This window comes from Falco biarmicus, chromosome Z (assembly GCF_023638135.1).
Source record: "Falco biarmicus isolate bFalBia1 chromosome Z, bFalBia1.pri, whole genome shotgun sequence".
Lineage (NCBI taxonomy): Eukaryota > Metazoa > Chordata > Aves > Falconiformes > Falconidae > Falco > Falco biarmicus.
Genome location: NC_079311.1, coordinates 22,720,143 through 22,733,899, shown reverse-complemented (window position 1 = coordinate 22,733,899; position 13,757 = coordinate 22,720,143). Strand labels below are relative to the sequence as shown.

At 41.7% G+C, this 13,757-nt stretch overlaps 1 long non-coding RNA gene across 1 annotated transcript in view; it reads left to right on the top strand.

Annotated features, from left to right (window-relative positions):
• Positions 1 to 5,590: 5,590 nt before the first annotated feature.
• LOC130142233 (uncharacterized) overlaps positions 5,591 to 13,757 on the top strand; it is a 34,313-nt gene continuing 26,146 nt past the window's right edge. Inside the window, exon 1 of the long non-coding RNA XR_008819337.1 lies at positions 5,591 to 5,890. This is a non-coding gene — a long non-coding RNA (uncharacterized LOC130142233). The remainder of the gene's footprint in view (positions 5,891 to 13,757) is intronic.

Here is a 13,757-nt window from a genome sequence, read left to right as displayed (position 1 = left end):
CTCTTCTTGCTGCTTATTAATAGTGGTTTGTATAGCCTTGTTAGATCACATCTGTTGTTCTGGGAAATAAAGGTATTTTTACTCTTCAGATAAAATAATCTTGCAAATCCCTTGGTTTATTTTACAGGAATAAGGTTAACTGCCATCTGGCTTTAGATAGGTGGACTGAGGCCATGGAATGGAACAAAACTGGGATGGTGAGTCAGTTTGGTCATCAAATCATTACTTGAAAATGAGTATGAATGGAAAAAATGTAGGGATGTAATCAAGAAGATGACTGTATAGCAAACACTAAACTTTTTTTTTTTGTAAAAAGGTAAACTTGACATTTTGAAATACAGCAATTCCTTCAACCCAAAGTTTTGAGTGGTTTTCCAGAGGACTCAACTTGAAATACTTGTGTAACTACCTCTGTATATTACAAGTAAGCACATTAGATCCACTTTATGTAGGCAAACAATGAGCTTTCTCTGTAAGTACGTTACAAATTCATCCTGACTTTTGCTAAGTATATGAATTACTGTTCCAAAGCTCATGTTACCTGCATTGTCATTGGACTGCTGGTATGGCATTGCAGCAGGTAATCATAGCGCCTCATCTGCTTCCCAGGCCGCTTTGAGTTCATTAGACAATTTTTGCAATTTTCTTCTCTCCACCCTATTTATTTATAGTTACCTGTTGAAGAATCCTGCCTGAGCTGACTAGCTGATTGGCTTCCAGTGAAGTGGCTCTGGGGCGAGTGCCTTCTAAAGACAGCTGCAGGTTGTAGTAGGTTTTGGCAAGGATTTAGGTGCCTATAAGCAGTTGTGATTGTAGTGCAGTGTTAAACTAAGGAGGCTTAACAATACTGTAAGCACCCTTTTCTCAATTTCTGCTTTAACTTGAAAAGTCCACTCAGATTGTAAACTGCATTAGCTGCCATTGGGTTATCTCACCCAAGGAAAGCAGTCTGAGAATTCATAAAATGTGTCTTGGAGCTACTGGTATGTGCAACAACATAATGGTACTTGCAGTTTTAATACAAATTCTATCAGCGACTTCCACTGTTGCGTAAACTTAATTACAACTGAGTGTGTAACACCAGTGAATAACAAGTGTTAAATGACATGTAATCAATAATTCATTTGTTAGCACAGTATTGCTTACTGTGAAATGACCTTGATGGGAACAGCCTTGCAAGTAACTTCCTTTCATTTTGCCATATTAACGGAAGACTAATGTAATTTTTACTGATAAACAAAGCAATTGCTTTTTAAACGAATGGTGAAAAATCAAACCTGCAGGCTGTGAGCTGCAGGCTGCTTTTCTTCCATTCTATTGCATCCTATCACAGCTTCTGATAGCAGAGTTGGTACAGGAACTGTTTTCAGGAACCAGGAATACTACTCACCAATAGTAGGTCTCAGCTTGGGTTTTGGGAAATAGCTGCCCTGCAGTGCTGAATTTAAAACAACTGGGAAAGCGCTCACCGTTACTTTTCAGTGCTAGCAGATCAACATGTTCGTCTTCTGCCTGTGGTTTTCTCATGGTATTTCTGTTGCTCAGTTCTGTGGGTTGTTGCTGGATGGGTTCAAAACCATGGGGCTGCCAGAACTCTAATTTGTGGCAGCTGCCTATGTTTCTGTACGAGATACTGTATGTATGTATAGCTGCTGCATTCAGGACTCATTAGCCTGTACTAATCTATTCAGGTCTCTGTATTAATCTCATCAAGAGCTATGTAAAAAAATAAAGTGTGAAGTACAGGAGACCTCTTCGCCTGGATTATCTTCTGAATCGTTTGGCATGTTGTGCTGCAGCAATGTATTAGGCATGTGTTGCACAAGTATGGACTCTTATTTTCCTATGTGGAAGAGAAAAATTGTGAAGGCATATATATGGGTTAAATGACTTAATCACATAGAATTAAGTTCTCGAGTAAAAAAAATATGGCTTGTCAAGGACTTTTTCATATCTTGTGTTTAGTATTCTGAAATGTGTATCGCTTGATCAGCAAAACATGCTGTCATTTGCTACTTGCCCCGTGTTTGAAAACTAAGTAATGGATTGTGTTCAGTTGTTTGCAACTGCCACTGAAGTGTTTGCTGCTTGCAGTGAAAAACATCTCGTCTAACCTTGTGTTTTGAACATGGTTGCCTGTGAGTACCTGGTACAAAGGTACATGTTCAGTCTCTGTTTTCTCCTAAATTATTAGCATTGGTTCTCCATACAGCTCATTGTTTTCCTCCAGATAATATGGAGACACTTTCTGCGTTTCTGGGACAGGGACTTGCACAGTAAGGCGTAGCGCAGCCTTTGTTTTTTGAGTCGTCGCGTTCCTCCCGGTGTCGCTGTTGGTCAGGCTAAAGCCTGCTGAAGGGCCGCCGTTACGCTCACTAGCCAGCTGTGTAAAACACAAATCTCTTCATCTCAATGTCTTTTCTATTCCAGCACATCTGGGAACACTACTTCTGAGCTGGTAATTAAATACACTTTATTCTGCAAAAGCCTCAGTAGATTAGTGCAATTGTTATATAAAACATGAACTCCAAAAGCCAGAGGATAAAAATAATAGTGTTTCAGCTGGGTACTCTTCTCCAGGGAGGAATGAATTGTTTAATACATACTTTACACAGTGTGTTACTGTTCTCTGGTTTTACAGCTGTTTTCCTGCAACCTGATTTCAAGGTGGAGTTAAAGGGAACAAACAGTGTCTACTACGTCTCTGAACTTCAGAGGAAGACCCATCCTTTCATTAAACTGTGGAAAGCTCAAAGTTGGTGGTAACTGTGTTTCATGCTTCCCTGGCACCACCCTTACAGGTGTTCCAAACCTCCTTGCATGAGGTGGTGAAGTTAGCATCACCCACCTATTCAGGGTTATTCATTACAGACGTAATGAAATGACAGCATGCACATTTGAAAATGAGAGACTGAGGAATAACGGAGGAGAAATACCATCTGTGGCTCCTAAGGCTTTTATTTAATCCCTAGGCTATTACTGAGCACTTATATTCTCCTGTCTTTTGTTTGTCGTGGGTTTCAAGAGGCTACTCACTCATTGGGCTGTGATTCAGACTGACCTGTAACGATATAAAACTCTCAGTCTGATGTGACTGCTGCATTTGAGAAATACCTTAGAAGTGCAGCACATACCTCTTCTTTGAGTTGTGTTTCTTCTAACTACATTTTTTACTACGATTGCTGGTATTTTTATATTTTTAACACATCACAGCAAGTATGCAGGATACTCGTAGAACCCCAGAATTCAAACCTCTTTCTAGCTCATATGTGACTGTATTCGCTTATTGACTGTATGTGCTCACAATCATGTGTTTGAGAAATGGGAGATATCTGTTTGCCCCATAAAAAGTAAAGACATTCCTCCTCCTCTCAATTTGATCCAGATGGCACTTGATTTATGGTCTTGGTTTAAGGCAGAGCAAACAGCAGAGCAATGTTATGGTGGCGTTTCATGATACAGTGCAAGTCAAACTATCCTCTTAAGCTTTGCTGCATTATTAAATCTCCATAGGCTGAAAAACCAATGTGAAGATCTTAGCTGAAGGAGAGGGTATGCAGGATCATGGGGTGACAGCAGAGGAGAAGAAACTTACGGCAACAAGAAAAAACACGGGGATGGAACACAAGGTAGGAAATCTGAAAATGGTGAGTCAAGCACTGCTGTTCCAAAGCGGGCATAACCAGCACTGGCTGCTGTTGACTCTGTGTTGCCTGCTCATTTCCTTTCCATATTTTTTGGTTAGTTGTGTTACTGATTTCCTCCCCCCCCCCACCCCCCACCCCCCGCCTCCACCCCCGCCAATTTCTTGTTGAATTGACTCCCTGCAAAGTCTGACAAGCACCACAGCTGTGCAAGGAAACCTGTAGGAAGGCAGCAAGCAGTCACTGGCTGCAGAAAAAGGAAGGACCTTGAAAGTGGGGATGAGGAATTCAAAACCACCAGCAAAGGGGGTGGTGAAGCCAGGGTGAAACACACAGGCAGCATTGCAGAGGAGAGAGAGGACCCAGTACCAGGCTTTTAGGTGCTGGATATTACATTGGGAATGCTGGGGAAGATAAGGGTGACCTCTTGCAAGCGGGAGGTGCGGCAGAGTGCACAAAATAAGATAGATTGAAAGAGCATGGTTTTGAATATTGTATAAAGGAACAAAAGGATAAGGTAATTACTGGATGAGGAGAACAGGGGAAGGAGTCAGATGTAGTTTAAACCAACACATAAGGCTGCAGTTAGGGCAGATAAAGCATACACAGACATATTCACTGTGGAACAATGTAATCCTAAATCTCCAGATTGGTTGAGAGTTCATTGATTGGAGCATGATTCCGGCAGTAGGACAGACTGTCAAAACTAGTTGTTGTGATTAAGGAAAAAAGCACCAACAGCACAAAGGAAAGTATCTGAGAGCAGAAGCAACATTCTTGCTTTGATAGTTATGTTTCTCCTAATGTTTTCTGTACTGTAAAAATTGTCCCAGTGTCATTCAGCATCTTTTGTGTAAAAATACCCCACCAAAAACCAAAAAAAGCACACCAATTTTTGTTCCATGTTTTTTGAGATCAGCTCTGATGTATTAATCTATGCATTTCAAATCTCTATATTTATTAGATTTATTCAGCCAATATTTGCCTAAGTACTCTAGCCTGCATGCTGATGGTATCATTTACTCTTCTGGCTGTTCACTGCCTTCTTTCTGAACAATAAATACTGAAAGTTCAGAAAGGCTAACCCTTACTGGTACTTAGTCTGTGTCATTCCATGTTGTGCTGTTCCCACGAGAAATGGTAAATATGAAGCATACTTTGCACAACTCTTTTCATGAGTTCTTCAAATCACAGATTTCCTAATTACTATGAGGTGTTTGTCATTCCTCAAGAGTGTTAGTTTGTTTCTTTAGGGCTTCTTTGAAACTGGGTTAGGACATCAGTATTTCAGTGTACTGGGCTTGCAAAGAAAAAGTGATTTGCTTGGCTTACAGTGGTCCTCAGCTAATCAGAAAACATATTTTGAAATTTGTATTTAAGCTGCTAAGAAAACTTGTTTTGGAATGTGAGTTAAAATACCAGGAAATCATGGTCTTTCATTATTTCCCTACCAGAGATCAAAATGAATTCTGGCATAGAATTACAAAGGGTATGACCCAAGCCAAAACAATTCATTTTTCCCCTAAATACCTATAGACCACCATGTATTTTCTATAGCATCTCCAAGACTTTCTTTTAATTGTTTACCTAGTTCATAATTTTGTAGCTTCCCATTCCTCAGCACTGAGGTGTGATTAGTCAACCTTTGTTATGGTTCAGTTAATCAACAGGGCAGAGCAGAAAATACTTGTGTTCTTTTCTCATTACTCTGGCTTAGCACTGTTTCTGTTCGAGCTCTAAAAATTGTCTATAATTACTCCAGAATGATATTTGCTGGGAGTGGAGAATCTGTATCTGTGTGTGTCTCTACCAGGCCACTTCATTAAAACTTGAGATACCAATTTTTGCTTTCTTCCACCAGGGCAGGATGGACACAGTGAGCACAACCAAAGCACAGATCAAGTTCTCCCTGATCTCTGTTGTGAAATGCTGTTGTTCAGCTTTCATTTCCTCTGCAGCTCTTCCCCAGGCGAGAGGGTGCGAGAAGCTGTACTTCCCTCTTACCCTGCTCTGCTGGGCCCAGAGCTGAGGAGAGCCACCTGCCCACCCTTGCAGCCTGACCTGCCCCGCGGTGGGGCACCAGGGCAGGGGGCAGAGCTGGGGAGGGGGCACGCAGGCACAGCCCCCACCCGCGCCCTCCCAGCTTCCCATCAGTGGAGCCAGTCGCTGGGGGTCCGCAGTACCACATAAAGGGCTCCTGCTACATGAAGCGTAAAGGTGATGGCCTGGCTGCAGTGCTTCTGAAGGTAAGAGCAATGCGTGCTCACAGCAGTGCATGAGCATCTCAGGCTGAGGGCTGCTCCCAAGATTTCCAGAGAAATTGCTGTTGCTCCACAGTTACCCAGTGCAGTGACTGCAAGGTAAAAGCACAGACACTTCAGCACAGACAGCTTCCTTCATAGAGCTGTGGCCAGGGCACTACGAAGCAGGGTTTTGGCTTGTGCATTGCTTTAGAGGCTGAACAGAATCTTGGTTAAACTGCTGCCTCACCATGCTGGTTTCCACATGGGATCTGTGCTGCCCACTGGGACACCGCTTCTTTCTCTTCTGAGCTGCCGAGCTGTCTGGCAGTGAATCAGCTGCTGTCCTGCAGCCTTTGGCTGCCTGACTTAGTAGGTTTGCTGTGAGCCAGGCCAGGGAATCTCACAAGATGTAGTTGTAACTGCTTTTATGACCAGGGGTATATATGTTTGTGCATGGTGGCCCTATCCAAGCTCGCACTTGAATCACAAAATCATTTGGGTTTAAGATCATCAGGTCCAACCGTTAACCTGGTACTGCCAAGTCTTTGCTGCCAAAAGGGAGTTAGACATCCAAAGCAGCACCTTCCACTTCTATCCACAGGAGAAAAATGTGTTGTCACCCTGGAACTCGTCATTTCCAGCTCCTCCTTTCTCTGCCAAACTGGTTATTCAAATCTAATCTATTTAGCAGATTTAGCAGCAGAGGTGATGCAACGTACCTTTGTACTCTGGACTTTGCACAAAATAACCCCAAATTATTTTCCTGGAAGCAAATTAGGATAGTGATGGCACAGGCCTGCTGGTGGGGATGGGAAGCAGCAGCACATGACCAAGAAGGGGGGTGACGGTAGGGTGGCAGTAGCACAGAGGCAACTGCTGGCAAGTTGGACAACTGTCAAACTCTGCCTCTCTTAAGTGCCTAATGGTAGAGGAGATGGAAATGTGCATGTCTGCAGTGGCTCAGGCAGCTGTATGACTAAACTCTTAAGTATCAGGCAATGCAGATTTCTTCACGCTCATTCTTAATCTCAGGAAAGACACCAGCTGCTCAGCGTCGTGAGTGGTGCAATAAATGATAATAATGTAGCTGGCCACAAGTGTTTTGTGAGAGATTGCTCATTGCAAGTGATAAAGAAGGTGGCAGAAAGACAGGGAGTGTAAGTTATTCAACAGGCCCTGAGCACCCGTGGCCTAGCTTATGACACATGCTATTGCCAATGAAATCCCAACTGAGCAACTTACTCATCAGCCGGCCCTAGGAGAGAAATAGGCTGATTGCACGTGACTTATGGGAACAAGAAGAACCACTGAGCCTACAACAGAGGTGTGAAAGGATATTTTCCTTTGTTTGGCTCATTTGCACTTCCTGAACTATGCCTTCACTAAGCCAACTGAATTGTGGCAGTAAAATTATTGACTTTTTTTTTTTTTCCCTCAAGAAACCTATATTGAAAGTCACAGCTTGGCAGCAACTTGCATAGTGCTACTTCTCAGGTGCTGTCGCTTGCACCGCTGCCAAAAGGCTGTCAGTGCCCTGAGCCAGAAGCCACTGTATCCTCAGGCCTCTGAGCCAGGATACACTCACCACTGCAGCAATTCACACTTAAATTGCGTTTTTGTATGTGTTATGTATGTCTGTTTGTGTGTATGTATTATATATGTGTATGTCTACACACACACAAAATTGTATGTGATGCAAAGCAGTGGGGAAATGACCTGGGAGTCCAAATAAAGACTATCACAATACAGAGGCTTTCACACTTCGGACAATTTCTTGATCATAACTTGATTAGATAATCTAGGCTGCTAATACTTACTTTTTGATGGGGCAGGTTTTCTACTGATTTTCTTAACAAGGTTGCCAAAGTTTGTTCTAGACTGATGACAGATATGAGGGAAAATATGTTGGAGGAAACATCAAAACTTCATTTCAGCCCATAAAAGATCTGTATTTCATTTGCTCAAATTGTACATCCTCATTGCTCAGCAACGATGGCAAACTTTTGCAGCATTTAATGTTATACTTTTCACTTTTTATACTAGCATGATTGATAAGAATGCTGGAGTCTCCTGTCATGAGGCTGTGGTGTTAGCCTTTGTGCAAGCTTATTTACTTATGAAATTTTTGTGTCAGGTTCAACATAGGGAGGAATAGTTCTCTCCTCCTAGGGCTTCTACTGTCCCTGATGGGACTAGTGTGGAATGAGCATCCACTAGCAGCGCAGCCCCTTGTCCAGCAGCAGTAGCACATAGTTTTAAGTGGTGGTATCACCAGCAGCAGTAACAGCTAGCAAAAGTGGTGAAATAGCTGGAGGTTTAAAATTTCCCCAGTAAAGGTATGTTATGGAAGGACTTTGCCTAGGGGCGATGGGAGTGCAGCTGTTCTGCTGCACCGGGTGCTTCCGCAGGCAAAGCAAGGAAAGGGCAGCAGGGGAAATCCTGTACTTCTCCAAGCTTTCCAAGTTCAGGCTCCCAAGCACCCTTCTAGGATGGCCCAGAACACCACACAATAATAATTTAGTGGCTAAACCAGCATAGCTGTTACATGCTCACTCATCTGTGCTTGGGTGTATTGTAACAAGTTTTCACTTGTTGGAAAAACTGCCAGAGAGGGAAAAGAAAAAAAAAGCTAACATGTTCTACGGTTTAGACATTAACATCTCTGTTTTTTCAATGTGATTTAAATACATCTGCTATTGCAGTACATTCTTGCACATTGTAAAAGAAAGAATAGATGAATTCAGAACAGAATAAATACCCACACTGTGGAAATCAAACTAGCTTAAAGGTTTCTCAGTCTGAGAGCTGGAAAGAAAAAAAAAAAAGGTAGTTTTCAGAAGGACAGAAAAAAAACCCCTTCTGAAAAGAATGCTATATAATACACTGTACAGTTGTTACTGTGTATCTCCAACACAAAAAGAACTACATTTTTTTTCACCAGATGCAGAAATTTAAATGGAATTTCTAGTGTTAGCTTAAAGAGCTTTTTATAAACATTAAAACAGAACCAGGACTTGACGGCTCTGCTGCTTACAGCAGGGCAGAACTTATTAATGAAAAACAAATGAATGGGAAATAAAACTGGTAAGCAGAGAGAGTAAGAGATGAGGGAGTTGATTTATGTTTGGTGTTGGTGCCTGGAGACTAATTCCACTACTCAAAGCAAGGAGGAAAAAAATCCAGTCAAGTGTGTCAGCATATAACCTTGCTTTTGCAGGCGAAAAATGAATATTGCACTTAGCTGACAGTCCATCTTATCCCAAGGCATATTTGCTATGACAGACATGCTTCCAATATTAACATTACTGCTGTCACAACTTTAAAAAAAAGTATCTCATTTCCATATGTTGGAAATAGTAATACAGGTCTGATTGTGCCAGGTAACTCTATCTGCTTCCTGAGGGAACACACACACACAGACAAATGATCATAGGACAAACACATTATTCTTTTATAATCCTCCGTTGTCATCTACAAAGAGGAGTTTTCTTTGATGCTTACAGTTGAGGAGTTAACCAGAGTCACGTGGAAGCCCAACTCACCACTGCTAACGCATTCGGTCCATCTCAGTCATCTGTGCCCACAGCTCCTTGGGGAAGCACCGAGGTACAGGGCAGGTGTACAGAGAAATTGCCTCAGAGTATTCTTACCATTTCCAATGTTGCTTCACTTTGCATGGAATAGAATTACAGAATACAATAGAGGGCAAAAGTAGTAATGTCAGTAAAACTTCTAAAACATTATTTCAGGCATTGCTCAACAAGCCTGTCTTTGACGCTGTTAGACAGACTCTTCTTCATAGCTCTGACGGAAAATGAACTAATTTTGGGTGGGTTACCATTTAACAGATCAACTTTTGGATTCAGGTTACATCTGGTAGCACATGAAGGGAATTGGAGGCAGACAATGGGCAATAAGCAGAAGGAGGGAGCAACTATGGCAGCCCTCAACAGCCAGCCCTGAGCACCCTTGTTTCTTTAGTCCTAACCGTAATCCAACTCATGTGCTTCCATTAGTTCAATTAGACAGCAAACCACAAATCGTTTTCATGGGAGGAGTTACTGTGGTGGTCAAAGTGTGATTTCAGAAATCAGAAATATATGAAGAGACTTGGAGAAGTATGGAAGATATCTTCCCACAATCAAGAAATTGAAGTCCTTCAGCTCAACAACCATCTTCCTTATAGCCGTTACCATTAATCAGTCTTTAGAAGGCTGGGCATTTCCAAATCAGCTAATGTAGATTGTTTATTTATTTTCATGTGTGCTGTTAGTGGCATTGCTTAGAACTGTTTATAGGAAAACACAGGGCACATCTTCACATAGTATCATAAGCCAGTACAATAAAGCATTTATTTCTCACATGATTTGTCTGTGAGAGAAGGTTCATGGTTCATTTCATACATTGTGGAAACATCTGTTAGTACACGCTGACTTTCTTCCCACCTTGCCCATGCCTCAGAATGCAGCCACGTGTGCATATTGCCACGATAACAAGCTCTAAGTGCGGGAAGGATATGGAGCTGTATTTTGCCCTGCGTGCCAGGTGCAGCGTGTAAGGTTATAATTAAGTTACTCATTACCTTTTCTTCTTGGAATGAACCCCTATCTGTCTATCTGTAGATAGTGCAAAGAGCTGGTCTTTAATTTTGTACTTAACGGCGCATTGGAATGATTTTCCTTTAATCTTCTGCTAAGCACTTCTAAAATGCCTAGTCAGTGGAAAATTACCTTATTAATACCATTAAGTGAGAACAGCAGTTGAAGAGAACTTTATTGTACAGCCCAGACTACCTGCATTGTCAATGACTAATAAATCCTTGTTATGAAGTTTAATATAAAACGTCACTCCTGCAGAATAGGATGCAGTTACTACACCATCATGACATGAACTTGCTGTTTGTGATGTAAAGCCTGGAAAAAGATACATTTTCAACCTTAAGAACATAATGAGCTTTTAAGCAATAGTCAGATGAACTTGTACAGAAATTGGCAAGGCAAGAAGGTCACATGTACAGTAAAATACATAGGCATAGGCTCCACACACAATGGACGAAAGTTAAAAAAATATAGGGAGGGGAGAAGAGCTATCTAGACTGAATTCACAGAGGCTGGCAGCTAGCAAGCATCTAATTTTTTTGACCCAGATGTTTACTTAGTAAACAGACATCCAATTCAGGGTGTTACTCCTTCCACCAACAATTACGCTCTTGGAAATGTGTTTGGACCTTCCAGGAGGGGCAAGATATTTGGCACAAATACTGTCTGTTGTGGGGAAGAAAGGTAAAGTGATCCATGCAGAGCATTTGTAACTTCTATAGGGAATAGCTGGAATATTCTTACATGTTTTGTATTGGAAACACAAGCTTGGGAAAACATAGGAATGCCTTGAATTCATGCTGGAAGTCTGCTTGCTAGGATGCTGCAGCCTGATGACTCATTTGTAAACTGTAATAGAGATGATACCAGGTACTGAAGAAAGACAAAATCTTCTGATTATTACACCGATCCCACTGGTAGCCTCTCAAGAAAGACAAAAGCCTCTTATTATTACACCAATCCCACTGGTGGCCTTCCAGAGCACTTTCCTAACCAGCTCCTTCTTAGGATCATCCCCTTTGAGGGTCCTACCAGTAGCAGGTGTAGGCAAGGGCCCCTAATCAAGGTGCTGTAAGGATGTGGGCTTCATCACACAAATAATTTCAGATATAATCTAAGATGAGTAGTCACAGTATCACTGGCGGTTTGACTAAAAGGGAAGTTGAGAGTCAGTAGATGCCACCAGGAGGAAAACCTCAAGGTCTAAAATGCAGGGGTCTATGTACCAGTGAAATTCCTGTGTTTTGGATGGGAATAGTTACAGACATCATAAGCCTGTGTGAAGCTCAGGGAATAAACTCTCCTAAGGGCTGCTGAGTTAGTGCATATACTATACGTTGCATTTTCCTGACCTTCTGTTAAAATCCAGGAAGGCTACAGATAAAGAGGGAATAATGAGACAATAATGAAATATACTGGCATGTATTTCGTTGTGGCTGCTCACTGAACAACAGGTATTCTAAAGGTCCACAATGATAAAATAGTATTACACCGATATTATAATCCATGAAAGCAAAAAACCCCATCCCTTTCGCCTCATTACATGAAACCACGTTTAGCAGAAAGGTCCACTGGGTTCAAACCATAAACCTGGAAACATCAAATGAGATTAGTCAATTTTCCCTCTTGAGCAAATTTGCATGTCAGACTCAGATAATCTCACCAGGAAAACTGAAAGCAGGTGCTGGCAAAATCCTTTCAAATGATATTATTCCTCTGCTGTTTACAGAAGCAGAGACACAGGCACTGAGCACAAAGGGAACTGTTTGCTCAGTTTTCTGTCTAAATAGCCAGCTTTTTCATGATCTTTACTGCATGTCACCCCCGGTCTGTAAATGCAAAATCTCTTGTTGTTCTTGAGAGTAATACCTCACTAGCAGCTGCAGCTGAACCAGCCAAGCAATAGCCCACAAAGGCCCGAAAAACACCAACCTAGAGGTTTATTTAGTGTTTGTCAGTATTAGGTGGAACCTTGGAAATGAAAGTGTAGGCATAGCAGGAATGAGTGAGCATTGCTACACATTTGCATGGAAGTTCAGAAGAAACCAGTGATAGAATTCAAGACAAACATGTGCACGCACACACAAAATTGTTAGTCTTTTCTACAAATGCTAATGAAAATTAGTATTTTTCATGTTCTGCAGAGAGGGGGCTTTATAATACTTTGCCTTAACAGAGTGCTAGCTGCATCCTTCACAACAACTGTATGATAAACTTGATACCCCTCAGCCCAAGCAGTTCAGGTAACTGACTTGGCAGAAAACTAATTCAACAAGCCCTCAACCCATCCAGCCTCTCCAAACCCATTTCTGCTCCTTTCTTCTACCTGTGAAAACGTGTAAGAAAATAACAACTGGGAATATGGAAGAGTGGAGAAATGGAAAAAAGGACTTTTCCTCTTGACAGCAGCCTGAAGACAGAAGAATTCCAAACCATCAGAAAATCATGCCTATAATATACTTCCATGTCATGTGGTTCTGCATCCCTCTCCCTTTCCTCCCAGCAATTTTTAGCCATTTGGTAACCTCATACTAATGAGGTGGAGAAGATAATTTCAAATTAGTCTCACCAGGCCAGGATGTAAGTCCACTTGCTGTACATTGGCAGAGTATATGTGGAAAAGTCAGGTCTGATCTATGGCTCCTACCCACAACCACCAAAAGTGTCTTGGGAGTTTCCTCAGAATTCATTTTCTGAGAAAGAAAATCAAGCAGCTGTTTGCTTGTTTGGTTGTTTTTTCTCCCTTAGAGTAAGCAATCAGACAAACTGGCGAAAGTTGGACTAAGATTGCTAAGAAAAAATTACTGCATCACCAACTACAACTACAGAAAATGTTAGTGATGTGTCCATGTTGCCTTCCATGTATCTGCAAAAGCATCTTTCCAGAACTAGGTCCTTTGTGGCTGGTGAAATCCAGGTTTTTTTCCAGCCTCTATGCTGTGAGGGACAACAGACAGAAAAAACTGGAAAAACAAAACCAAAAGAAGTAAGAAAATTGGCTTTTAAAAGTAATTTCTAGGCAGCCTATGCAGCTAATTATACATGAACATTATTAACACCGTGCACTAAATATTTGGTGTATATTTCTGACTTCCTTGAAGTCACACATCTTCCCACCTGCTTCTGTAAACTAGCACTTCACCTTTGACAAATAGCAAAACCCCTCCTCGAGGCCTTTGGACTACATACCAGAGATGCTAGTTCAGGAAGCCCCCTTAGCTTTTTGCCCGACTCCCAGCCTCGCAGCAAGCACCTTTTCCTTGCTCATCACT